Below are 27,735 nucleotides of genomic sequence, written 5' to 3' on the forward strand. Positions count from 1 at the left end.
AACGAGGGGAAGGCAAAAACCCAAATCACCAGAGGCCAGAAATGTAGGGGGAGGGGAGGGGCAGAGGGGGAAGGGAGGTTTGGGGAAGGGTGTCTGGGACAGTTGACTGGTACTGGGAGGTGCAGGCACAGTGTCCCTGGAGACAGCACAGTCTGGTTTCTAATTTTGGAAATGGCCATACCAGGGTTTCCAATCTGGCAGGCAGGCTGGCAGCAAAGGGCTCGGAATAGCAGAGAGAACCATCTGGTGGCAGGTGGCCACTCCGTGTTGTGTAGGGGTATGAATGCAGAATTGGCAACAGCTGGCAGCAGGGCTTAGTTCTAAAGCGGGGAGGCAGCAGAAGGGAAGGGAGGACCGAGCGGGAGAACTCAGTCCTTCGGAGGCAGCAGAGCAGTGGAAAATCAGAGCCAAGGAAGACTGAGGCACAGAGCTTCCTAGGCCCCGGGGTTCACCTAGTGTCTGACTGGCTGCCGGGCAATCCCGGGAACACAGCAGGAGCTCACCCAATGGGCCCTCTAGGACTTCCAAATTGCTGGTCTGGGAATAGGACCCAATTCTATATGCCTCTGTCTTGGGAGGAGGGCTGCCTTAATCTGAGTGAAACAGGAGGTCACCTGTGAGAGTGTGCTGGAGGCACGGTCCCTTGATGTAGCTAGAGGAAAGGGCCGTGGAGCTGCCATTTCTTGAGTCAGGGTCAGAGGGGAGTGGAGTGAAGTAACTCCAATTTTCAGGGAGAAGAAGACTAGAGATACAGGGAACCACCCCGTGGGTGTTGCAGAGGCAGCTGTTTAAATAAATTCCTCTAGCCAGAAATTGCCTTGATAGGCAGAAGGGTGTGTCTCCCTGGGAGGGGACCAAAGATCATGACCCGGAGACATTGTGATGACTGAGCAGAGATAAAAGAGGAGGAGACAGTGCAGCTGCACCTCCAGAGGCATTTGGGGCTGCTGCAGAGGCTGGTGACCTCTGGCTGGAGAGCAGAGTGGAGAGCTCTAGGCTTCCTCTGGGACTATCTCCAGGGTCAGAATCAACCGCAACTTCTCAGGTTACCTGAGAGCAGAAAAGGGGCAGGGCCAGGGCACCAGCAGAGGAGACAGAGCTTGGTTGGCCAAGCTGAAGAAGAGAGAGGTCATCAGGGACTACTAGATCATGGCAGCAGCGACCGCCTGCATCTTGGCACAGAAAAAGATTTCCAGCAACTGTAAGTGACCTTGGATGAGAGTTCTCAGGGCACGCCTGGAGGGATGCTGTAGGGGGTTTGGATAATCTTGTAAGAGAGATCATTTTTGTTGTTTTTTTCCTATTTCATTGTGAATAGAGGACGTTCAGGTGGGGGGGGGGCAAAATTTTTCCAAGATGGTATATTGCCTAGGTAGAAGGATTGCTATTTCTCATTCATTGGGCTTTCTTGATCCAGAATCTAGGAATTACTAGTCTTTTGAGAGCCTCAAAAATGTTTCAAACCTGATTAATATTAATACTTAATTGAATGGCTATAAAATGTAATAGTATACCAACTAGTGAACTGCAACTCAACCCTTACTCTTCACATAGCGATAGAAGAAAAACAACAAAAATTAGTTCTCCTATAGTAGACCCAACAGATTATCCAAAGGACCAAAGTGTTAACCATATGGATGCATATTTAATTTGAAATAAGGGAGCATCCGAAATATTTGACATAACGTGGCTGGCAACACGAAAATAAGGGTGTCAGTGAAGGACTTAAACAAATGACATAAAAATGATCCTGGTCTCAGAATTCTGGATGGGCCCTGTTCTTAGTTTTCTGGGAATGATTTTTGAGTGATAAGTACATCAAACTTGCCAGCACTTTTTTGCTATTGGCATCATTACGCAAGGGTTGTAGGTATAATGCTAGAGTTCTGTAGTTTTTGGATCCTTAAAAAGTGAGTATCATATAATGCAGAAGTACTACAAAACTAGGAATTCTCAAGCAAGGTGAAAAGCCAGAGATAAAGAAATGGAGACAGGGGAAAAGAAATGAAATTACATGTAAGATAACTTACAAGTTATTAAACAAGGGTTTTAGTGTGTTCTCACAGGTAAAAGGCCTAATATTTATAACAGTGAAAAATAATTAGCAAACAAGTTGTTCTTTTCTTTCTACATAAATTCCAAAAGCTAAATGTTATTTTAAATGTCTGACCACATGTGTTAGCTTATAGAGGTAAGGCCTGAGTTGGGTTCCCTTAAAGAAAATTTAAGATAGAAGGGGATAATAGTTAGAAAAATATGGGGAAGCCAGCTCACTAGGAAAGAAGAGCTTGGTGGACCACTTTAAAAAGGGTAGGGTAGGGCCGGCCTGGTGGTGCAGCGGTTAAGTTCGCACGTTCCGCTTCTTGGCGGCCTGGGGTTCGCTGGTTCGGATCCCGGGTGCAGACACAGCACTGCTTGGCACACCGTGCTGTGGTAGGCGTCCCACATATAAAGTAGAGGAAGATGGGCACGATGTTAGCTCAGGGCCAGGCTTCCTCAGCAATAAAAGAGGAGGACTGGCAGTAGTTAGCCCAGGGCTAATCTTCCTCAAAAATAAAAATAAAAAGGGTAGGGTATGAGCAAAATGTCCAGGGAAGCTCAGAGAGTACATCACTTAGGATTCATCAAGTAGACCATGTTTGCTAACAAGCATATTACCACTTTTTTTGACCTCTAAACAGAAGATAATAATGGATTTGTGAATTGTTTGTCACTACATGCTTTAGTTTTTGATAACCAGAATTGGAAAATGATAGTACAAAAGAAGTAGTGGTCTGGAAGATAGTAGCAAGTCCATTGTGCATACCCAGCTGTGAAAAGGGAGCATCTGTAATTTTAATTTAGAAAAGATGAATAATGGGGCTGGCCCCGTGGCCTAGTGGTTAAATTTAGTGCTCTCTGCTTTGGCGCCCCGGTTTGGGTCCCAGGCACAGACCTACGCCACTCATTGGCAGCCACGCTGAGGCAGCAACCCATACAAAATAGAGAAAGATTGGCACAGATGTTAGCTCAGGATGACTCTTCCTCAGCAAAAAAACAACTAACAATAAAAAAGAGGAAGAAGATCCTGCAGTCACTAAAAGATCAAAGTGGAATGCTTGGTTGGCTCTTCAGACAGAGCCTCATAGGGTTGGGTCAAGAAGATCCAAAGTCTGATCTTCACCTGTGCTCATTAAGCTCAGAGAATGGCTATTCTGATCTTTACTAATTGCCAACTTATTAATTACAATAAGTAGAACTTCCAAGTCAGCCACATCCACTGAGCAATCTGAATGGTTTCCTACAGAAAATCGACAATGAGTAGCAAAATGAGCATCATGAACTTTCTTGGTGTCTAAGGAGTTGACTAATGCATAAAGCAGCACAAGCCTGACACATAACTGGTGGAAATACTTTATGCTCCACATCAGTGATAAAGCTATTCCTGATTTCTCTATTTTTAAAAGTCACTTATGACAGCAATAGAGTCAAGCCTACTGTAATAGTCTAGTTTTCCAATAGGTATCCAGGAAGCAGGAAATCAAATCAAGAAAGGTAGTTCTTTAGGGGATTGACAACACAGCACTAAGCTCTAATCTAAACTAATTGACCACAGGACATTTCTCGCTTTGCCGTACCATCACAGTTTTATCAGCATTACTTACAAGCCATATTTACTTACTATTTACCATCACTTTATCAGTGGATAAAGCAAGGAAAAGAATAGTATATCCTAACACTGCAAGGTGTCGACAAAAATAATCCATAACCAATCTGTAAATGAAAATTTGGGTGAGTTTATTCTGAGCTGAAATCTGAGGACCATGGCCCGGGGCCTTTCTTCCCAAAGGAAGAAAGGGCACCGAAGAAATGGGGTGCACAGAGTGGTTATATACCCCCAAACAGGGTGTTTCACATATGATTGAAATGTCCCTCCCACAATAGTCACAAGATTGCCCTGTCGGCACAGCACCTGATGGACACGGCAGGTAGTGGGTCTGCTATCTTGATGGGCGTAGCAGGAGGCAAAGTCTATGTCTCGAGCTGGGCGGTCACAGGTGAGCACAGCAATCAGTTTCCAGCGTAAGGAAAGATGCTTAATCCTAAGGAGACGCCAACGTTGGGAGGGGGAGGGAAGTTGGACCTTTACCTCAAGGGCCTTTTGCTCTTGCCATAGGGAATCTCTAAAGCAGATATACAATGCATGCTTAACGGCCGCGGTCAGGCCCTTTTGGAAAGACAAGGTCAGGCCGAATTAGGTTTATACCAAATGGCTTCCTCATATTCTCCAATATATCCTATTGCTTGCCATTTTTATTTGTCAAAGGAGTTCAAGCCTAGAGAAAGGAATCTACGAGAATACCCTGATCAGCTATTTGACATCTTTTTGGTGGAAGTTTATCCAACAACTCCCCAACTAAAACCAGTTAAATGTCAAGGGTCACCAAGTGTCACTCATTTCTTAACTCCCAATTAGAAATCTACTTGAAGAATTTATTATAACTTGATTCCTTGAGCATATTCCATTTATTAGTGCCTAATCATGATTGATTAGTGAAAGAGAAGGTGTGATACAATATTAAGGGGTTGAAATAGCTAAAAGGCCTGGGCAAAAATTACATGTAACATTGTTTCTGTCACATATCATAAAGTTAACACAGACCCACGAGTACGGCAAATAGTTTTACTGTTCTTTGTTCAAGTTTGGAGAACGCGAAATTTTGCACTAATATTTCCTCTCCCCACTAGTCCTGAGCACACCAATACTTACTTTCACTTCTGTTTCTTAACTCTTGGCCTAAGGCAATTTTGAACTCTGTGGTTACGCTGATCTGTTTTCTGAAATTCTTTGCCCTTGGTTGTATCCCACGCAGGTTTTGTGTGTTAAATACGTGAATAAGATTGCCAAGGTAGTGCTAATTTGAAGTGAGGGGATCTGCTTTCCCAGTGTTCAAACTCCAGTAACCCTTGGATGAGTGAGTTATTTCTGATCCTCAGTTATTTTATCCGTAAAACGGGAATAATTTCTGCCGTGAAATTGTAAACAAGGTGAGAGTAGTAAAAAAAGATACAAGCGTGTGCTTACAGTGCTCAACACATAGTAAAACAATATTTTTTTCCACCCGCCTCTCCTTTTCTTGCGAAACCAGATAAACAGTTGAATGATGCGCCAAGTGAAAGGTTTTGGGGTCCTTAAACGATACTTGTGTCTGCTCTGGCAAAGCCTGAATTGTTAGTCCTTCAAACCTCTTTATTGAGAATATTCTAGATCAAGTATCTTTCTCCCCCAGGTGCGCTGAATAAAGTTTTTTCGCCTCTTCCTCTAAACTCCACGAGTTCGTGCCCCCGTCTGCCTCTTCAAACATTTGCTTAGATACAGCTTTGTTGACAAGCGTCCCGTCTTGGCGATGCCGCCTGCTCTTCCGTGCTTCTCAAGCATCCTCGGCCGCCCCTAGGCGGACCCCTTCCTGAGACTTCCCATCAGAGGCTCATCTCCTCCCACCGTTCCACTGGGGCACTTTGTCTACGCAGACTGTGGTTTTTATTTCTCGTTGGACTGTGTACCGCTGTTTTTGTTTTAGCAGTTCATACACTTCTGGGCCCTCAGCAAGGGCTCAGTAAAGTTGTGCCTTGGCTTTCTAGCCTGTTACAGCCCCAAGGAAATGGTGCTCGGAACCGTGGTCGCCTTTCGCATCCTACGTGGATCAAACCAGTTAGGAGGCGTTATCGGTGGAGCTTTTGAGGGCAAAGAAAGTTGTATGTTGGGCCGAAGAGGGGGGTCCCCGTAAAACCTGGGGCCCTCGTCGTGCTTTCCAGACCGGCCCGAAACGCACCCCTCGGCCAGAGAGAGAGCCCAACGCCCGTCGCAGGCGGGGGCGACAGCGGCTATCTGCAAAACCCGGCGGCGGATCCGGGCCGGCCCGGAAGTGGCGGCGCGCGAGGGAGGGGGGGGTAAAGCCTCGCGAGCCGACGCCAACGCCGCGCGCAAGCGCTCTCGCGAGCTGGGGCCGGGGCTGGAGTCGCAACTCGGAAGCCGGAGCCCGGACGGGCCCGGGGCGGGGGGAGGCTGCGCGGGGGCGGGAGCGGCGGAGGCGGCCGCCCCTGGCGGCGGGTTTGTTTATCCCGGGGAAGAAGTTTAGGAGCTGGAGATAGGGAAGGAGGGCGGGCCGGGGAGGAGGGATGCGGTTCGGCGGAGGCGGCCGCCACAGGGACTCGCCGCCATCACCTCCGCTGCCGCGGCCGCCGCAGCTTCGGGCTCCCGGGGCCGCCTCAGCTGGAGAGAAGCCGCCGCCGGGACTGGCCGCTGCCGCCCCGCACGTCCGGGTAGGTGCCCCTCCTCCTCCGGGGTCCCCGCAGCAGCCCGGGCCGCTGCCCCCTCCCCCCCAGGACTCGCCTGCGCCCCCTTCCTCTTGGTCCCGGACCCCCACTCCTGCGGCGCTCCTTCCCCTTTCTGAGGGGCTACCTTTCGCCCCCGCCCCGCAGCCCCACCCTCCGCCCCCCGGCCCGCCCTCCCTTACTCCCCTGTGATGCCCCCCCCACTCCCATTGATTTCCCAGCCTTCGCCTACCAGGATCCCCCTGACTTTCCTCCACATGCCCGCCCCTTTATACCTTGTCTCTTTTCCTTCGCACCCTGAGTTCCGCCCAAAGCAAGCAATACGCCCCCCACCCCCCACGGCGTCCACGTCCCTAACTCCTCATCCCAGACAGACACACTCGCAATTATCATCCCTCTTACCCCATTTTATGGTGAATTCTCAGTTCCCCAGCCAGACCACTCAGTACCTCCACCCCCGTGGATGCCCTCAGCCTCGCTCCCTCTGAGTACACCTTTCCCTCTCATTACTTCTCTCTCACATTTACCAGGGTACTTCGAATCAACTCTGCTGTTCAGGGTCTGAGTCTTGAGTTTCCCCCTTCCTGTTTCCTTCTGCTGTCCTGTCTCCTAATTCCTCCTCTTGAGTCTGTGTGTTTGTGTACTGAATCACATAAAGGGAAGGGGATGGTAGGATTTTCTCCCTCAAAACAGTAATAGATCTAGCAGAAATAAGATTCACCTTTTGCTTATCCCAACTTTTGGCTTCTTTCCCTGTGAATAGTGTCATTCAACCATACTTTTGAGGCTTCTGGTGCTTTGTCTGCATTTGCATAATCCTGGGCCTAGGTTGTTCCATTATATTACTTGTCTTCCCAGTTCCTCCTTACAGCTGAATCCACTGTGTCTTAGACTGGAAGCTTAAGTCATAAAACGTTCGTACGTTGGGAAATTGCATCTCTCCTGCCATAATGGGAAAGGTGGAATATTTCAAATTCTCATCCTGTTATTCTTGAGAGAAATGGTGCCTAGTGGTTAAGAGCTCAGACTCTGCAGCTGAACTGCCAGGGTCTAAACCCTTGCCTTGCTATCTCCCAGCTCTGGCCTTAGGCAAGTTATTTAATCTCTCTGTGTCTCAGTGTTCTTACAGCTATAAAATGAGAAGAGTGATATACTTCATAAGATGGTGGCGATAATTGCATAACTTAATGTAGGTAAAATGCAACAGTGCCTGGCACATGGTGAGCGTTCGATAAATGTTCTTTATTATCATCTCTTGACTTGGTTTGGCTGTTGGTAGGTAAATTATGAGAGGAGAAGGTGGGACAGGAAAGCTGCCTTTTTCGTTTAACACTTTTTGATGTAGATATGATTCATATTTTGTATTCTTATTTCGTTTGTATAAATTAATTCTTTCTGGTGTGGAAAGTACAGAGTTTTAGCTCCCTATTTTCAGCTAAGTTACCAGGCTAGAAGCAGGTCAGTCCCAATTTCAGACATCTGTTTGAAAAGTTAAAAATGTTATCTTTGTTTTGAGAATAAATGAAGTTGAAATATATACTAGATTTATTATGATGGGGAATAAGGATTTTTCAGATAAGAGTTTTAGTGCTGCAAATTCAATACTCAGAACTGATGGGGTTCTCACACCCATCTGTCCTTTATGTTGGGTTGCTACTCAAGATGGAGCTTTGGCTTTATTCAGAAGACTGGTGGCTTTTCTGTCTTAATGTGTTATGTTTACTCACATGACCATGCCTTGATGTTTCCCAAATTTTACTTACTCTTTAAAATCGTGACCATTTTTGTCGTATTAGCTTACCTCCTGTGCATTATTATTTTCTTGATACATTTTTTTTAACAACTCACTTAAAAAAAATCCAAATAGGTACTGTTTACTTTAGTGTTATAAATAGTAAAAATTTGAAATCACAATTTGCTGTCCTAGTTACACTTAAAAATATGTACATATGCAACTATCAAAATAAAAATGTTTGCCCATGTATAGCCTAAAATCATTTTTTGTGTCACCAATGGGGTGTACTCCAAACTTTGGGAGACACTGCCTTTGCTTAAGCTATTCCCTGGCCTAGAATAACCTTTGCTCTTTCCCCTGCATATCCAGATTCCACCTATCTTCCACCTATTTCTGTTTCTTACTATTGCTACATAGTTCTTGCCAACATTGGTTTCTTTGCTTCTTGGCTTTCCTACTGTCTATTCTGCATTTTTGGCTTTGGCTAACACAGGCAGCCCTGGCTCAAGAAAAATGACTCACCTATTATCAGACTTTTAAAGTTTATCGGAACTTTGAAGGAGTAGAATCAAAGTGACATTTACATCTACTCTGTGCTAAGCACTATTCCTTTGGTTTTTGTAAATATTCATTCTTTCCAGAAACATTTAATGAGCCCCTACTTCATGCTAGGTATTGGGGATGCACAAGAGCAGCCCCTCTCAACCAGGGTTCCAGTGAGTATCAAGCCCTAATGCTCTCAGGCATCCCAAGGATGTAGTGAATTAACTCCTCTCCTGAGCACCTAAAAGGGGGCTAGCTCCATACCATCCTTGAGAGAGACAACTGAGGAAATAGTCACTTACTTCAGTTTGTGTATGGCTTCATTCTTACAGAACCTTGCTTGACAAAAGCTCCATCAGAGAATAATAATACAAACTCTGCTTGTTTTGCAGTTTAAATTTCAGTTTGGCACTGACAGACAATAAGCAAGTAAGTGGATAAAATTTATGAGAGCACTGGTAATATCAAAGATAATGATAATTGCTGACACTTAGAAAACACTGTGCCAGGCACTGTTTCATATGATTTGTGTATATTAACTTGTTTAAACCTCATAACAGTCCTTTGAAGAAGCCTTTATTGTATCTCCATTTCACAAATGAGGAACATGAGAAACAGAGTACTTCTCTTGCACAGATCACACAGCTAAGTAAGCAATGGAGCCAGGCAGTATGGTTGTAGAGTCTATTACCCTGGGTTGTCTCCCAAACCTTCCAATTTTTTGTTGGCTACTTTAGGCAAGGTTCTTCACCTTTCTGGAAAAAAATTTTTTTAAATCTCGACACAGGTTTCCCTGTCTTATTAGGTTGTTTAGGGAAGTAAAGAAGATTTAGCTTTGATAATGCGTCTGGTACACAGACTTTTCCCAAGTTTTATATATAATTAGATATTGAAGACATTTGCATTTAGTGGTCCTGCTCACCACTTTGTTTCCTGACTTGGATTTATTTACTTAGCAAAAGTTTATTGATAACTGATCTGTGCCAGGCACTGTGCTAGGCTCTGGTGACACGCATTAATGGAAAAGGTGTAGCTGGATTCATGGAAGTAAAAGAATTTGGGGGAATAAAAGAACCCAAACAAATAATTTCAAAAATAATTACAGTTATGATAATTGCCACAAAGGGAAATTATTATAAAAAACAAAAGCCCACTAGTGTATCAGAGAATGCTTCTCTGAGGAAATGACCTTTAGGCTGAAACCTGAAGGATGACCTGGAGTTACCCACGTGCTGTTGGCAATTTCAGCTTTCTAGAACTGAAAAGTCCTTTAGGGGCTGGGCCTTAGCAAGTGAAGCTGGGTGATGTGAAATGAGACTGGAGCAGATCACAATGGTCAATCATTGCTAAGCATTTTGTACTTAATCCTAAGAGCAATGGGGAAGCTACTGGAGAATGTTAAACTGCTGAATAAGTTGCTTAAATTTTTGCTTTAAAAGCATCACTCGGCTGCTGTGTGGAGGACAGATTGAGAGGCAAGTGTAAGTGCAGGGAGACTAGTTAGGCCACTGCTTCTCAGACTCAGCTGGTGAAGGACCTGTTTTGTTTTCTAATCCATACTGGTACTTTAGTAACAGAGTAAAATGGATGTTGTGGCAGTGTTAAATTGCTATAAAAATTTCTACATGCTTCCTTTCAGTTTCTGTGTTTACCTTGTCTCAGACCAGTAACAATAATTCATGGGTTGGTGTTAGTCCATAGACCACACTTTGAGTAGAATTGAGTTCAGCTATTCTAGTAATTTAGGTGAGAGGTAGTGGAACCCTGGTCCAGGATGAATGTGATAGAGGTTAAGTAGCTGGATTTGACAGACTTTTGGGAAGTAGAATTGATAAGGTTTGGTGATGGATTAGATTTGATGATTTAGGAGGAGGAGAAGGCTGACTTCCAGGGTTAGTGGTTCTTGTACCTAACATAGGCATTACTGCACGAGGAGAGTTTTTGTTTGTTAGTTTCTGGGAAGGGGAATAATTCAGTTGGGAAGGGTCAGTATATAGTTTATAATTGACTTCTTAGTGTGGGAGGTGGGGAATGAGAGTGCCTAAGGAGAGAGCATAGTGAGAGAGAAGATAAAGGGACACATGAATCTTCAGCATTTGAACATTGGGAGAAAGAAATGGAGCAAAGGAGACTGAGGAGGTGTAGCCAAAGGTTGGAGGAATTTTCCTTGGCGTCACTGAAGTCAAGGCAGTGGACTGTTTGAAAAAGGAGGGAGTGGCTAATCAACTGTTGAATGAAGCTGAGGAATCAGTTAAGTTGGCAACTAAAAAGTACACACTGGATTTAGCAACATGAAGAAAATTTTATATTTCTCGGTAGTCAGTCCGTCCATAAATTATTTGATGATGAATTTTGTTTTAATCTGCCAAAGCAACAATCCTAGATTTAGGATAAAATTATCATATCTATAGCATGAGCCATATCTTCCTTTCTGAGCTCAGACCCGTGGTTTTATTTTTCACCATCTGGATATGCTATAATCATCTCAAACTCTCTTTCTACAACTCATTCATTTAGAACATATTCAAACAGGATTTTTTTTTAAGTACTATTTATCAGGCATTGAATACTAGACTTTAGGAATGCGATTAGACCTCAGAGGCTGGGGCAATGGACAGTTAAATCTTGTCGTTATAATGTGATTAGGGCTGTCATAGCAGTTTACTCAGGTTGCCTTGGAAGCACAGAGAAGGGGCATCAGGGCAGGCTTTCTAAGGAGAATGACACTTGGGCAGCGTGTTTCCAAAAGACAAATGGGGGAGGTGGAGAGGGCTGTGCTGTGGTAGAGGAGTTTAAAGAAATGATTATTTTAGATATTTTGAAAGCATGCAAAGGCAAGGAATTGTGGCTATAGCATATGGGTGGTAGGTTAGAGAGATTGGCCATGTCGTTCAAAAGTTTTCCTCTTGAACTTCTTTCTTTTTGCTATTTTAATTAATATCATCACCACCCAAGTAGCCAACAAACATGGAGATATATTCTGAATATCTTAAAAAATTAAAGGTAATCTTTGTCGTAGTATTTATTATCCAAGGTTATGTTTTATTTTTGCTAGTTAGCTTTATAGTTTATATATTACACCTATACTTATAGAATCATTAAGTAACTGATAGCATAACTCAGATATTTTGGTTACACTTTAGTGATTTTTTGGGGGAGAAATTTTATACATATAACTTTTTCTCAAATTTAAAAAGTTGAAACTGAAGGCCTAGGTAAGGATTATGAAGAGTTGACTACTAAACCTCAGGTATCTGGTCAGTGATGGTGCTTTTGGGCTCAGTAGAATAAGAACAGTCCTCGATACCTTAAATGCTGTTGGAGATAGTTGTCTAAGCGTCCTTAGACTGATCTCTTGCACCTTAGTAGAACACGGTTCAATTGCAGGGATTGCTTTCTGAAGAGTACTGTAGGTGGCAAAACCTCAGTTGGCAAGATCCAAGTCTCATAGAAAATAGTGTGTTAGAAGAGAAAATGATGTTAAAATGGATTTTAAAAGCACAGTAAATTAAGATTCTAGAAGACATCTGCTTTAAAATAAAAGGGGAGTGGGCTCTATCAAAACTTGCTTCTGAGATACCTTCATGAGTTATTGTAGAAACATTGTCATGCTATTCTGACCTTCTACGGCAATCTTCCTTAAATTTCATATTAAGAAAATCTGTAACTTTTAAAGTTTATTTTTACTAGTTCTTGCTAGCTTTAGTATCTTTTGCTCTTGCCTTCTCCCTGGTTTTTAGTTTTTAAATCGCGCTAAATTCTTGTGTAACAGCTGTATGCTTTTCATATATTATTGTGGTTCTTACAGGTACACTATTCCAGGCCTTTTATTTATATACGTAAGTGGAGCTGCTCTGATATTCTTCATACTTACTTACATGTTCTAAGGAAGGACAGAATAATTGTTAGCATTATATTCTGAATTGAGTTATATAACTGTGAAACAGAACTTTGTATAGGTAAAAGCAGATTAAAAAAGTTTTTGTCTATGAATATAAAATTGCATTATCTCAAACCATGATTGGGATGGGTTATTTATATACCTGAAGTGCAAGTATGATGGAAATAATTCGTGTGTGCAATATGAGTATACTTAGAAAATACCCTCCCCACAAACACACACAAACTCTTTTGGGGTTGTCGTATTTGCTTTCATCCTTTATTAGATATAGGAATAAAAATAATTAGGAATAACTATTAAGAACAAAAACAAGAAAGAGAGGTTTCCTCTTCATTTTAGGTAATGTAAGAGCTCAAAGGTTGTGGTATACCTGAAAAGTAGTATGATGCTTTTTAAGTATTATTTGAGATTTGTTAACAAAGAAGATACCATTGTTTCCCTTCTGGGTGTGTTTTCTGAAGCAAATTTAGGAGTTTTTTTCTTGTGAGCATTTTGTCAATAACATTTGAGAACTGGCTTGAATCAAGAGTTATCTTGATTTATACTTTACTGTTGATAGTTTTACTTTTCTCAGGTATCTTATTTTCACTGTTGTTTTGTCTGTCTGTCTCTCCCCACCCCAAGTCCTTTATCAACAAAAATGTTTTCATCCAATTGTATAATGAAACCAGTGTTTTTTCCCAGCAGAGTATAACCAGGTTTATTTGAACATCGCCTGAGAAACTGACAACTTACTACAGTAGAAAGACATCATTACATAGAATTTCCTCATAGATCATTTTGGTTTAAAGGGAAGAACTACCCTTTTTAAAGCACTTGTACCAGACACTCTGTCAAGTACTTTAGATATTTTATCTCATTTACTTGTCACTAACCCATGAGATATAGATAATACCGTAAGTTTTTTTAAAATTTTTTTAATTTTTGATGAGGAAGATTTGGCCTTGAGCTAACTTGTGTTGCCAGTCTTCCTCCTTTTGCTTGAAGAAGATTGTCCCTGAGCTAACATCTGTGCCAATATTCCTCTATTTTGTATGTGGGACACCACCACAGCATGGCTTGATGAGCAATGTATAGGTCTGCGCCCAGGATCCAAACCCATGAAACCAAAGCCACCAAAGCAGCGCACATGAACTTAACCACTACGCCACCAGGCCAGCCCCTACCAGAAGTTTTTGAGTTGTACTTTCCATCAGTTACCAGGTGCACTGTGATTTTATGTACCCCAAAGAGAGAGAGCACTGTCAATTACAACTGTAATATGCCATCCATTTCAGAATATTAAAATATGAAAAAAATGGGTGTCTTAGAATTAATGAAACGTGACATTAGAGCTCCCTTGTTTTATGGTTATCAGCCTAGGTCCTCAAAATAACCAGCCTCCCAGCATCAAATGAGGTCAGGATAAATTTAGTCTGCTTTTCTTCAGAACTCTCTAGGCAGCATAGCATACAGGCTGAGTGTGCATCCAGTCTGCTATTCAATAACTTTGTCACTTTAGGCAACTTACTTAGCTTCTCTGCCTCAGTGTTCTCATCTATAAAACGGAAATGAGAATGGTACCTACCTCATAAAAGTTGTTATAAGAACTAAATGAGTTATGCTTACATTTAGAATAGTGTTTTCCACATAGTTAAGTGCTTTGTATAAATGTTGGTTAATCCAAACGGTGATGATATTTCTGATCTAAGATATGTAGATAGATGATATGCTTACATAGGAGTGAAAGAGGGCCTTATCAAATGGTTTTTTGGTGTTTTGTGCGCAAAATAAAGATTAAAATATTTTATTGATTTGTAAGATTGCAGTCCTGAGGGTTTTTTTTTTGTTTTTGGTGAGGAATTTGGCCCTAGGCTCACTTCTGTTGCCAATCTTCCTCTTTTTGCTTGAGGAAGATTGTCAGTGAGCTAATATCCGTGCTGATCTTCCTCTACTTTATGTTGGATGCCACCACGGTGTGGCTTGACAAGCAGTGCTCGGTCTGCAACTGGGATCCTGACCTGTGAACCCTGGGCCGCCAAAGTGGAGTGCACGAATTTAACCACTGCACCACTGGGCCACCCCCAGTCTTGATGATTTTGGTATCTAAATAGCGTTTTTATTTTCATAGAAATAATACTGTATAAAAGTTCAGCTGAAATCTGCTTTCCTTTCATCTCTGTTATGACATATTTAGTTAGAATATTGACAGGCTATGATGGATGTCTTGAAAATAACCTGTGATATACTTATGATGCCTGTCAACCTCATAAGGAATTCATTCTGAAATACTTTTCAAGAGTTTCAGTATTAAAGAACTATATTTAATTTTAGTTAAAACATCCCACTTCTACATTTTGAAGTATATGGAGGAAAAGTAATACTGAGGAAGTTTTTGTTTATTTTAGTGGTTTTATATGTACATGATTTTGTTGGTTCATTTGAGATTTAAAATCTTGTCATATACCCTGAAAACAAAAATAGGTTAAGACTTTCCTTTGAACTTCTTGATTTTTCCCACATTCCCACTTTTGCCTTGTTTTTATTTTGTCCTTTTTCTGTTTTGAGTTCACATCATTCATTTACTCCACAAATAGTTTTGACCAACATTTAAATGCCAGGTTCTGTGTTTACAGTGATGAATTGGAAATAGCCTTTGACCTGGAAGACTTACTATTTGGGATTTATTAATACTGTCCAGTCATTGAGTGCTTAGGCACAGTGCTGAAAACTTTGTATATGTACTCCTTTTGTTTTAATCCTCCCAACTACTCTGCTAGGTTAGGTCATTACTTTTCAAATGTTTCTACTAAGTAAATAGCAGAGAAGAGTGAGCTCTTGGCAGATGGAAGGGAGGTGAAGATCTGAGTGTGGTCAAGGTAGTAGTGGAGTGGGAGAGCTTTGGTGTTAAAATCCTTGTCAGATTAGTGTTTTCTTCTCAAAAGAATTCGATTCTTGCATTCTATTACTGTAATATAGCCGCCTTTATTTTAATATAAAAATGTTTTAAATTAGCACAAGAGAAGGTTCAAAAAAGTATTCTGTCCCAATTTTAGGGTGTAGGGAATATAGCACAGGACTTTATTATAAACATGTAGGCATCAAGGCTGATTATTTATTTATTAAATTTTTATTTGCTTTTTTATTTTAGGTAAACTTTTATTGAAACACACGTTCAAAGACATGCACATAGCATCATACAGCATGTACACCCTTGTTTCTGGCTTCTTACCCTAAACATTTATTTCTATTTATTTGTTTATTATTTTACTGAGGAAGAATAGCCCTGAGCTAACATTTGTTGCGAGTCTTCCTCCACTTTATATGTGAGTTGCTGCCGTAGCATGGCTGACGAGTGGTGTAGGCCTGTGCCCGGGATCCAAAGCTGCAAACCCAGGCTGCCAGGGGGAGCACGCCAAACTTAACCACTATGCCACAGGGCCAGCCCCACTAAACATTTATTTTTATGTGATCCATCCATGTAGTGTGTAGCAGTAGCTTATTCATTCTCATTCTGTAGTATTCCATTCTGTTATGTGACTATATATACTGTAATTTACCCATTCTACTGTTGATGAACATCTAGGTGGTTTTCTGTTTTGAGCCACAGTGAATAGTGTCCTTATAGAATATTCTTGTACATATCTTTTGGTACACATGTATACATTTCTGTAGGATATGTACCTTGTAATGGAATTGTTGGGCTATGGTGTGTGCTTATGTTCAATTTTAGTATATGTTACTGTTTTCCGAAGTGGTAATACCAGTTTATAGTCTCATCAGTAGTGAATGAGCGTTCCATTTGTCCCACATACTCTGCAACTTTTGCTTGATTTTGTCTCATTTATTTAGCCATTCTTGTGGGTGTAAAGTGGTATTGTATTGTGAATAGGCTGGTTTTTCAAAATGAATATGACTCCTTTCCCCACTCATACCTACGTACCTCTCCCACATGCACACCAATGGAAAGTGGAGTAGAGACATATTTATTTTCACAAAACCCATCAGATGATTCTGGTTGCCTTGTCAGTTGATAAGATGCAGAATATAAAACAAATTTAAGTATAATTTAAGGAAAATGAGACTGTCATGAAAATTATAGCTTCACTGTATAGTTCACTGGCTTTCTGACATATCGTGCATTTCTGCCTAACTATTGCTAAACATGAGAAAGGTTTTAAGATTTTGCAAGCTAGTGAAAAGTTTTGTAGGCTCTTTTATTGAGTGAGTCTGCAACATTGTCCCAAAGCTCTGATTACACAATGCTGGAATGCACTTGCTCTTACTTGACTGTCTACCCAGATTGTAGGTTGTGTTCATTCATTATTTTGTGAGGTTTTGCTAAGCCTTAAGTAAGGGAAACACTGTCTACATAGCAGAGCTTACTCAGTTTTCAGAACTTGAAAGTAGACAAAATTTTACCATATGCCCACAGTATGGTTTGTGTTGTTTTATATTTAATTTCTTGTTATTTATGGAGTTTATCTTGTGTCACAGAAGGCAGTATTACCTAATATGTATAAAACCAAGGATGCAAAAAATATTTTTGCATGTGTATCTTTTTCAGTGTTAGAATGGTGGTTAGTCTCTTCTCATTCCTCAGTGAATGTAGATCGCGTTAGAGTCTTATGTCGGAGAAGCACCATTCCTGTACCTTTTGGGAATCGTATTGATTTTTTTCTGTTAAAAAACACATTTAGACTTAGAGACGTATGACTCAGATAAGCCCATAGTTTTCCCTTTTTATAGCTAATATTTTTATATCTGACTACTTCTTACTGCTGCAAAGTACTGTTCCTAGGTGGAGTAGCCATTTGATAAACACTTGTGCTCTCCATATTCATAAGCAGTTACTGATTATCGCTGGTTATAAGAATCTTGGAATTATTAGCTCATCATCAGAAGAGCTGAGATGGCATTCATGTCCTTAAGGCATTCCTGTGAGGCACAAGAACAACTCAGTTTATTTTGCAAAGCATTTCCTCATGAGAGAGGTAGGGCTGGTAGGTGGATGGCAGTAGCCCACTTTTATTGTCTAGTTTCACTTTGTGTTACATCATTTCAGAAGAGACTGGATTAAAATCCTAGCATTGCTTTTCGTGGATCATTTTGCTTCATTTCTTTCTCTTTAGGCTTCTTTTTCTTTCTTTCATTTTTTTCTTTTTTTTCCCCTGTAAACTCAGCAGCTATGCAAAATGATTTTCTTTAAGAAAACATTTTACTTTAAGGAGAATTAAGCCATTTTACTGGTTATGGACACACAAGATATAATGATATAGACATGTGGATCCCTATCCTTTATCTTAAGACATGCTATTTTTCCAATTTTTTTCATAGATTTTATTACTAAGAGGTCCAAACAGTAGTAGTCCCTCATTTCTTTTTCAAGGATGATGGTTTATCCTGCTTTTGCCTAGGTTAATACTAAATTTCTGTCTTTTGTCCAGCATCCTATCTGATTGAGCATTTGTAACAGATAATTTTTTTCTTTCTTTTTTTTTTGCTGAAGAAGATTCGCCCTGAGCTGTCATCCATTGCCAGTGTTCCTCTTTTTTTTTGGCTTGAGGAAGGTGAGCCCTGAACTAACATCTGTGACAGTCTTCCTCTATTTTGTATGTGGGTCACCGCCACAGCATGGCTGACAAGTGGTGTAGGTCTGTGCCGAAGATCTGAACCCATGAACCCTGGCTCCTGAAGTGGATTGCTCCAAACTTAACCGCTAGGCCCCTAGATATTTAATTTTGAATGTATCAATCGTTGCATTAAAATAAGCCTGAGTGGATTTAGTAGACTTTTTACTTCAGCTGCTGCCATGAGCTAGTCTAGCCATATGTGAGATACATATGCAATAATGACTTCTATCTTTAACAGGTAATAAAATCTGAAAGGAATCTACCAAGTACACCTCTCTTTCCCTAACCCTCCTCAGATACAATGTAATCAATACCTTCCCTTAATGACAGTATTGGGGTGGGGATCTCCATGATTGGAAGTGGGCTGGGACACAAATGACTGAGGGCAACTAATTCCTTTCGGTATCAGGTGATGGTAACAGATAGATTTGATGCCACTGCCCTTGTTGAGCACTTTGGGCACCAGCCTGTTATTCCATGTTCAGTGCTGCAGCTTGCAAGGTTCTTGAAGTCACAAGGATGGCAGTAGGTGGTGTCAGTAGAAAATTACAGGTTATATGAGCTGAAATAGTGGCTGAGCAGTACTGCTGTAGAATGTGTAGAGCAGCACTGTTTTAATGCTTTGTGCAGTGGTAGAAATGTTCTGAATTCTGTACTTTCCATTCTAGCAGCCACTAGCCACATGTGTCTATTGAGCACTTAAAATGAGTCTAGTACAGCTGAGGAGCTGAATTCCCACTTTAATTTAATTATTTCATTATTTGGTCGACTTTTATTTTGCAACAAACCCTTTTGACAGCAGTTAGTTAAAAACAAAAGTATGTATTTATTGAAAGCATATACTTAAGAGTCTGCTATTCTGCTGTTTTAAGATTTTCTACACCATTGCTCAGTGAACCAAATAAAAGAGCGGACAATGGGTGTTTAGATTGATAATGGAGTAGAGGGTTTACAGAATGATTGTGGTAAAAGAACAGTGGAGTAAAATGTTAAGCATGCTTGCTAGAGAGCGTTTGAAGTGATGCATTGTGGGTTTTGAGTTTGATAAGGAAGGAAGTGAAGCCAGTATGGGGATAATGACTTCAGAAGAATGGGAAGGGCTCAATGAATTGTTGTTGTAAGAGATATTGGAGGATTAACTTGACAGAATGGGAATAAGTTCTGTTATGAAAATGATATACTGAAGTTTATTTTCATAGTTGATCAAGCTATTCTAGGTAGTAAATTTCAAGTCAGAATCTTTGAAAAAGATTGCTAATATTTTAAGTGGGTGAGATCTTTATGGAGGTCAAGAAACTTTGATGTTGGTAGCTTGGAGGTCCACAGAAGTGCAGTCAGCCAAGGTGATGGCAGGAGTAGTGAGGAAGACAATGGAGACAGGTGTTGAAGTCTTCCATAAATGAACCCACCTAGAAGAGAGGTGAGAAGGTGAGAGCAAGGGGGAAGAGGACAAGAGACCCTAACAGTGGGCTCATGCAGTTCCCTACAGTTTTGGTAGGAGGTTGGAAAAGTGTTCTGGAAGCAACCATAGGGAAAAGAACTCTATAACTATTCAACTGTTTTTTCTAGATCCTTCACAGGTGTAAGAAAAGGATACTATTTTAGCAGTTCTCCTTTAGCTGCTTTAGTTAGGTATTTGCTTCTCTGACCTTATCTTTGTTTCTCCAGTGCCTGACCTATTTAGGTACTTAATAAATGTTTGTTCAGTAAATGGTAGATGAATGTGAAATTGTTCCAGTGTCCTGGAATTCTGGAACAAGGAGCATTGCTTGCACACTTTAAAAAAATGATTTAAAAACAGGTAAAAGGAACTGTTACTTTAACACATTTGTATTTTCAAAATATGGAATTAATAACCCCAATTTTAATTAGATATGTTTGTATTTGAAAATAGGGAATTAATAACCCAAATTTTAGACATGTTAGTTTAATAGTTATATTTTCAAAATATGGAATTAATGCCCCAATTTTAATTAGACATGTTTGTATTGATGCATATCTTTAGACTTTTCAACAGTTGTTACAACTCTAATCTCTGGCAATGGGTTGCTTTGTTGTTTTCTTTCATTGGAGCATTAGGCTCTTGAGGAAGGAATTATAGCAGATTAACTTTGGGCAAGATGAGTAAAGAAGTCTTCAGTAATTTAAGGTAAAAAATTTTTAACCATCTCTAAATGAGCAGGAGGAGAAACAGGAAGGCAAAAGACTCCATTGTAATTTTGTAAAAAAAAAACCACAGGGAGGGGCTAAAGAGATGAGAGGAGAGTAGGAGAACGAAGATGGAGAGAATATAGCTTTTATTTTGGATGAATGTTTTAGGACTCAGGTAAATTTGAAAAATGCCTAGGGTTAATATTAGTGTATCCAAAGTTAGCAACTGTGCAGAAACTAGTGGAAGTACTTTACATTGTCTCCTTTAACACTCACTCACTGTAATCTTTCTGAGTAATTATTCTCTTTCTGAAGATGACAAAGCTAAGGGCCAGAAAAGGAAGGTATCTTGCTCAAGGGCTAGGAAACCTAAAAAAAAATTTAATATGTATTTTTTAATAGAAACAGGATTTTAATATAACTATGTTTAATATTCTATTCTAACATTTGCTCTCTACAACAAGTAAATATTGCCCCTCCCCAATAGGTAAATAGGCTGGGTGCTGGGGTAGAGAGATCAGGGAGTTGAGGCAGGGTTGTCCCCTCCTTCCTGGCCTTCAGGGGATGCCAGGAAGCTCACAATGTTCTCCTTCCCATCAGGGTAGGAGGAGCTGCCCCAGCGCACCCTGGGTGTCCCAGCTGTGTCCCCACAGCTGAGGATGGGGCCACACTTCAGCTGGTCTCAGGAGTGTGATCTGCCACTGGAACTGGGCTCTCTGTCAGGGGCCTGGTTGTTGCCCCTGAGCTTGATGATGGCCAGTTCTTCCTGGTCTTGAAGAACAGTTGCATATTGCTGGCCCACTGGTGTGGGGGCTCCAGCTGGCAGGACAAGCTGTAGCTCTCATTCTCACTGAGCTGCTCCATGACCTGGAAGCAGGCCTCAGATTCTCCTCAGGCTCCAGGTTGTAATGATTTGCAGCCACTTGGAGCAGCTGGATCTCCCTATTTACTTTGAATTCCTGAAACACGGGAAGGACAGGATGCAGTCAGGGCCTGGATTGGGGACCCTACAGGGGGCTTGTGGGGGGTCAGGAATGGGGCAAGTGGCCAGTATGTCTTACAGGTACATTTCAGTGAGTTCTGATAGATGTATTCACCTGTGTAACAACAGCCCAGTCAAGATATAGATCATTTCCATCATTCCAGAAAGTTCCCTTAAGGTTACACAGTTCCTAAGAGACATTTTGAACATTTTCCAGCTACACCTCACATTACTTGCATTAAAAGGGAGATGGAAGTTGTTAGAGATAAGCAATGTGAGAGCAACAGAGTTAATACCTGATGTAATGGCTGATGGAGAGCCAAGTGAAAGGGTTGAAAAAACAAAAAGAAAACCTGAAGAAAACTTATTTAGGCAAATTTAACTCTGCTCTTCTTCATAGCATGAGATTATTGCTGTTTTGTAAACTACTTCTATCTTTGAGTTTCACGTTGGTACTCATATACTTTAAGTAAACTAAGAGATTGTGTGGTTTCTATGTACCAGACACTACAGTAGGTGTCTTCTATACATTCCCATTCAGTACACCAGTCATTTGGAATAATTACCATTTATTATTCTGATTTTACAGACAAGAAAATTGAGACCAAGAGAGTTCACACGATTTCAGAATTTGAACCTAAGTCTAATATCAGAAACCAAATTCTTAACCCTGATGGTGTTCCCTGGATCATTGTGTAGTGCTAAATTATATTTGGTACTTTGTTTTTTAGGAGGCAATAAATTATGTACTGTCTAGTAAATATGTAATACTTTTGTAGTAGCTGACTTCAAATCCAGTCAATATGCCTTTGCTTACTTTCTGCCGTTTTCTGTACTAGGCAGTGGTTACATAAAGGTGAAAATATAGTAATCTCAAGGAGGTCAGCACATTTGATAAATTGGACAAATCATAATATTTTCAGTTAAAAACCCTGGATTCAATTTCTGACTAGCTGGTGGTTCTTTTTTTCCTAAACCTCTGGGCCTTAGATCACATTCCTTCTGTGTTTCAGTCTCCCTGTTTGTAAAATAGAAGGAACTACTTCACAGGGTTGTTTAGAGGATCAAATGAGATAATGTTGTTTAAGAGTGAAGTTCTCAAGTGGAAAGTAAAATCTTATGGATTATTGAACTAATAACTACAATAAATTTGATTAATTCTGTGTGCGAGGCATTGGTTATGAAAGTACTTGGGTAGCTAGGGATTCCTTCATTTTACTGAGGAAAATGGTATAGGGAAGTAGGTTGGTTAGTAAAAGTTTTACAAAAGAAGGTGGCAATTAAGATGGATAGATTAAAACACAGTGTTGGTGCTTAAAGAAGAGATAAGGTTAAATTATCTATCGTTTGTTAATTGAGGTAACTTACTCCTCTGAGTTAGATAAAAGAAGTGTGTTACTGTAATTTATAAATTAGAGCTTGAATTAAATTGACTTTCAAAATTTAAAATTGTATCAGAAGTTTATGAAATGTGTATATTTCCATGCTGTTTCACACGTTTTACAAAAAAGACAAATTACTCATAGATAATTTCTGATTCTTTCTGTCTTGTTAGTAGCCTTAAGCCGTTCCTGATATTTGCAAAACTCTGTAGGCTGATGCCCCTGTAAATTTGCTTTTAGAGACTGGTGAACTTGAAGGTAAGTCTTTGGTGTTAAGAGTATCTGAATGATCCTGTTCCTTTTATCATGCTCCTGCTGCTTAAAAATAAATACGTTCATACACATATGAATTTGGGTGACAGGATTTGGTTTCAGCTATTTGAAATTTTTACCACAAAAGACTTGATCAGGTGTTTGCTGTTTTGTTTGTTCTCTTAAGCACATTTAAAGTTATAGAAAATTTAACCAGAAGAACCTCTGAGATGTAGCTCATATTATGAGGTTAGGGGCTGTCTTTCTGTTCTCCTTCCTTGTTTCCACAGGGCCTAGCTCAGTGTAGGTTCCCCAAAAATACTCAAAACGGGTCAGTGAATAAGAGAGAGAGAGTAAAGGACCAAATGTATGATTAAAAAAAAAAAAGAACCAGAGAGGTCTTGCAACTTGGCCATAGTGAGTAGTCTCCTGATTGCTAGTCTTGTCGCTTTTTAGTTCACCACAGTTTATTTATTACTATAATTTAAAATCTTGCCTTATGGGGGCCAGCCTGGTGGTGCAGCGGTTAAGTTCACATGTTCTGCTTCGGCAGCCCGGGGTTTGCTGGTTCGGATCCCAGCTGCAGACATGGCACTGCTTGGCAAGCCATGCTCTGGTAGGCATCCCACATATAAAGTAGAGGAAGATGGGTACGAATGTTAGCTCAGGGCCAGTCTTCCTCAGCAAAAAGAGGAGGATTGGCAGTAGTTAGCTCAGGGCTAATCTTCCTCAAAAAACAAAACAAAACAAAAAAATCTTACCTCATGAAGTTTAATAACCATAGTTATAAACTGTCATGCTAACTGAATAAAGCTGATTTTTAAAAATCCCAATAATATTTTTATAAAATTTCTGGAAGTAGCCTCTTTTTAAAAAGTGAAACATGCTTCCTATATTTTAAGGGGATATATCTATTAATATAAATACAGATAGGCTTATATTTTTCTTATTGTGCCTTGTATATAAGTTATTATATAAGTAATAAAACAATTGAATTTATAGCAACTAGCATGACATACAAATCTAGTTGTTTGCAAATGATGTTTAAAAGTGATTTGAAAAGATCCAGAATATCCTTAATATGTTATGCCTTAGGAAAAGCAATCAGGTTCTGAAATGATCTATAGTTGTGCAGTAGATTTTTTTTTTTTTTTTTTTTTTGAGGAAGGCTGGCCCTAAGCTAACATCTTCCTCTACTTTATGTGTGGGATGACTGCCACAGCATGGCTTGATAGCGGTGCGTAGGTCTGCACCCAGGATCTGAACTGGTGAACCCTGGGCCGCTGAGGCAGAGCATGCAAACTTAACCACTGTGCCCCAGGCCGGCCCCAGTTGATTTCCTTTTTTTTAAGTTCATTGCAGTCTGAGGAAGTTATGTGATGATATCAAGTAAGTCCTAGTCTAAGGTGTATGAGTCTTACTGTATTAACTTAAGGTAGAACTGGATGGGACTGAGTAATTCTTGACCCCAACTCTTTGTATAGCCAAAAGCTCAGTGATATAGGTCGTGTGGCTGAAACCTAAAATGGCTAGGAAGAGTCCACATCTCTCAACATGTGGATCCTAGGGCTTTTTTCCATTTTTTCATTGTTAAGGAAAATGACATATTATGTCTATGTCTAGAAATGATGTTAATTGGTTTCTTACTTTTAATCCTTTCTTTGAAAGTACATTAAAGCAACAGAAATGCAGTGATTTTTGTGGGGTTACAATGTGTGTACACAGGAGTTGACTTTTAGTTTTTCTTTCTTTTCTTTTTTTGTTTTTAAGGGAGAGCCTTGGTTTTGAAAGACAAGGCAACAGTAAGCAGTCTTTAAATCTCTGCTTGAGTAGAAACCTCCACCATAAAAAAGAGTTGGTCTTAAAATGTGTGTAAGTCTTTTGCTTATCCTTCTAAAGTTTCCATACATACTATATGCAATTAAAACTCCCTCCTTACTTTCAGTGTTAGAGGGTGTTGTGAATTTCAAACGAGATTCCATAACACTGGATAAGACCCTGGAACAAAGAAGTTGAAAACTAGCCCAACCCCTCAGGATAATACTTAGGTAAAAAGGAAGACTTAGTCAGAGGTAGAGGACAGATGGATAGCTAGGGCAGTGAGGATGAGATTTTTGTATTAGTGGTATTAATAGCTTTCTGGTCTGACCCTCAGACTAGAACAGTGGTTCTCAGTGTGAGATCCCCAGAACAGAAGCATCAGCACCACGGAGACCTTTGTAGAAATACAGAATTCAGGGCCTGACCTAGACCCACTGAGTCATTAACTCTGGGATTGAGGCCCAGCATTCTGGTTTAACAAGCCTTCTAGGTGATTCTAATGCACGCTTAATTTGAGGATTGCTGCCCTAGAGAAATATAAATCCAAAAGGCTACCATTTATAATCACTTAGATGCTGGGACTATTAGTTTGCACCATATGAAATTACTGATATTCTTCTGCTTTTGACTTCTAAAAATGATTTGTTGAAACTTGTTAATCTTGAAGGAAAGTAACCTTTTACTTGGAGCAGAAAGTTTAAACTGTAAAACAGCTATTTCACTTAGGCCTCTCAATAGCCAAAGTAAAAAAAATTAAGGGCCCAGGTAAGTAGACTATAAGGTAAAGGAAGGTATTTGCTCAGCCCATGCATTTTTTCTTTTTGTAAGCCGAGGACCGGTGTAGTTTTGTCACTGTCAGCCATACTCCTGGGTGGGCATCCCCTCCTCCTCCCATTTGCCTCAGCTCTTTTGGCTTTCCCTTCATATAGGAATGTATGTAGTCAGGGAGGAGGAATGAGCTTCCCATCCATAGCCAGCTTTTTTCCTGAGGGTTCAGAATACTGCTGTTGCTGTATTCTTCATCTGTTCTTGCCCCCTAGGATTCTTCTCAGACTTGCAGCCACTGAGGTGAGTCATTCTACTGAAAGTCACAGCTGTTTGTTTATATTTTGAAGAGGAGACTTTCTCTCCATGTTATATACATTTTAGTAAACTTCAGACAAACTGGTTTTAAGTGATGGGAACTACAAGTTGACTTTTCTGTTTTCATGTCTAGGTCTAAATTAGCTATTTCATTAATTCCCTCAGACCATATAATTAGTCCCCCTTCCTCTTTTTTTAAACATACACCAAGCATTGTACTAGGCTTTGCATTACAGAAATGAATAAAACACACAAGACTTTCATAGAGATCATAGTTTAGGTAAAAACACAACAATGCACATAGAACTCATAGTGAAAGGCGTAAATGAAGGGGAGTGATGGAGGTGGTGGTAGGAGTGTTTAATGTGAGCTTACTATGGCGATGAGTAACCAATTTCAGCTTTCTAAATGAGCATACGATGTTATCTACTACTCTTTTCCTCCTTCTTATAATGCTTTTTAAAAACAGAAGTCATAATTGGGCCAGCCCGGTGGCACAGCGGTTAAGTTCGCACGTTCCTCTTCGGCAGCCCAGGGTTCACAGGTTTGGATTCTGGGTGCGGACCTATGCACTGCTGGCAAGCCATGCTGTGGCAGGTGTCCCACGTATAAAGTAGAGGAACATGGGCACAGATCTTAGCTCAGGGCCGGTCTTCCTCAGCGAAAAGAGGAGGATTGGTGGCAGATGTTAGCTCAGGGCTAATCTTCCTCAAAAAAAAAAAAAAAAGTAGAAGTCATAATTGTATTGAGATGTATTACATAAGAGAGTGAAAAGAATAGGAAGTCACTTTCCTACTCCCACTGTAAATTACACCTCCTTTTAGTTCTGTTAGTGGTTTTTATTTATTAGCTCTAGACAGTATTGTCTACCACTCTAAATGATAGTCTTGTTCCTCTTCTCCCTCTCTCAATCTCCCAATTATTATTTGTTGTTAATTTTATCATCAAAGTATTTGCATTTTATTTTTGTAACTGTAATTTCTTTTTTCTTTATTTATAGATCAATTCTAAAAATTTTGAACCTGGAAATACTTATAATGTCGTTATATAAGCACTTAGTCTAGAACAAAGTAGAATGGCCTCACAGAGAATGAAATGTAATCCTATGTACATTAAAACTTTACCAATTGAAAATTTTCCAAGTGTCAAATTCTAGTGGATTCTCTTTTAGTTTTTTTGGTTTCCTTCTCTTCCTCTGAGGCCCGTTCAATTCTATTGTTTCTTCGAGTTCATGGGTTTCTTTTTCCTTTGGTTAGGCCTGTGGTGTTCAAAGTGAGACATCCCCATTAAAAAGGGTGCACAAGATAATTTTGGGGAATGTCAGAATACGTTAGGAATTAAATTATCTGTTAATTTTATCTGATTATTTTAAGTTTTTATTTTGAAATGCTTTATAATATATGTAAATATATTAGTATAATAATATGTTAGTTTAAATAAACATACTGAGAGCATATGTTCAAATGGTTTTTTCTCATAAAGACATGTCTTACAACAAAGGTTGGAGTTCACTGAGTTCACAATACCTCATTGATTAATTTTCAGTATAGGCTGGCAAAACTTTCAAGTATTTGCTGTCTGAAAATGTCCTTTATTCAGCTTGCATTCCTGAATAAATTTGAGTATGGAATTGTAAGTTCAAGATTTTTTTCTCTTATAAACCTTAAAAGCATTCAGTTTTCAGTGTGATTTGTTCCTTTGTAGATAACATGGGAAATTTTAGGATTTTTTTCTTTTTTGTGGAACTCTGGTTTTCCAGGATCTAGCGTAGGTATAGATCTTTTTTCAGTAAGCCTTCTTAGCGCTTGGTGAGGCCTGTCTATGAACTCGTGGCTTCCTTCACATCTTGGAAATAGTCTTCTGATTTTTTCTCTTTAAATATCTCTATTATTCCTGTTTTTATCCCCTTAAGGAGCACTTATTAGGGTGAATATTGGATCTCTTCAGTTAGATCTCTC

The 27,735-nt window shown here is 40.2% G+C and overlaps 1 protein-coding gene across 6 annotated transcripts in view; it reads left to right on the plus strand.

Moving 5' to 3' along the window:
• The first annotated feature begins 338 nt into the window (after nucleotides 1-338).
• SPOPL (speckle type BTB/POZ protein like) overlaps nucleotides 339-27,735 on the plus strand; it is a 72,095-nt gene continuing 44,698 nt past the window's right edge. For 2 of the 6 annotated variants that reach the window (XM_044768980.2, XM_044768983.2), the window contains exon 1: nucleotides 6,164-6,303. The gene's annotated coding sequence lies outside the window, so the exon portion shown is untranslated. Of the gene's footprint in view, nucleotides 1,202-6,163; nucleotides 6,304-22,794; nucleotides 22,880-27,735 lie in introns of those variants that run through there. The other 4 variants (XM_070507609.1, XM_044768981.2, XM_044768982.2 and 1 more) reach the window with 4 other exon arrangements.

Source organism: Equus asinus, chromosome 4, assembly GCF_041296235.1.
Source record: "Equus asinus isolate D_3611 breed Donkey chromosome 4, EquAss-T2T_v2, whole genome shotgun sequence".
Taxonomy (NCBI): Eukaryota; Metazoa; Chordata; class Mammalia; order Perissodactyla; family Equidae; genus Equus; species Equus asinus.